Genomic DNA, 1001 nt, shown 5'->3' with positions numbered 1-1001 from the left:
GTCAACAGTCCTCCTCCCCGCAAGGCCAGGGGGCAGTTGGCAGGAAGTGATGGAGGCCAGACAGAGAGAGGGGGTGGACAGCCTGGCTGTGGGAGGAGTTTGCAAGGCAAGGCCAGGGTTTGAAAAGCCATCGGATTAATCCTTCCCATCAGGGTTCCCGGACAGAGTTCAAAGTTCCCACTTAACCTCCATGGGCTGGGGGAGCCGCACACGCGCGGGTCCCGGAGGCGCGGAGCCCGAAATCTGCAGACTGCAGGTCCGCATACTACAACCTAACCCGCAAGCCATGGCGGGGTGGTGGGGGGGGGTAAGGCGACGGGTCCAAACGGGCTGCCCGGTCCCTCGCTGTGCAGGACACGCGATACTGTCCCCCAGGCCAGGCTGGGGCAGGTGGCACGATGGCGACGCGTCCTTACCCAGGAAAACCCCTTGTTGGGGCGGGGTCTGACCGAGGACCGCCGGGTCTGGGCTCTGAGACCCTGGAGGCCGCTGAGCCTCCCTGAGCCTCCCTGCCCTCGAGGAGACCGGGAATGACACCTGCTGCCCTGGGCCGCGCGTACCCCAAGTGGCTCTGGGCTGGAGTCCAGGCCACAGCAGTCTTTGGGGGTTTTTTTTCGTTTCGTTGTGTTGTATTGTCTGAGTTTTTCCCTGTGACTGCGTAGCTGTTAGTATCGGACCACGGAACCCCCTCGCCAGGCAGGCGGCGGGGACACGGCTTGGAGGCGCCTGCGATCGGCCCATTTCACCGAAGCGGCAGCCGAGGCTCACGGCGGGGGGCGGGGCCGGGACCTCCCGGGGGGCCATCTTCTCCCAACCCAGACGCGCTGTGCGCCCACCTTCACTGCGCGCCCGCTGCGGGATGGGGACCCCTGCGACGGGGAGGGCACAGGACGGCTTCGGATTTCTTCCGGCCGCACTCCCCGCAGCTCTGCACAGAAGTCCTCCCGCGGGTACGACGGGCCGAGTTTCAGGGGCCCCTGGCTGGTTGGGGGGTGGGTGGG

The sequence above is a fragment of the Ailuropoda melanoleuca genome, chromosome 14, assembly GCF_002007445.2.
Source record: "Ailuropoda melanoleuca isolate Jingjing chromosome 14, ASM200744v2, whole genome shotgun sequence".
NCBI lineage: Eukaryota > Metazoa > Chordata > Mammalia > Carnivora > Ursidae > Ailuropoda > Ailuropoda melanoleuca.
The sequence above is the reverse complement of the archived record's forward strand: the minus strand, read 5'-3'. Positions refer to the sequence as shown.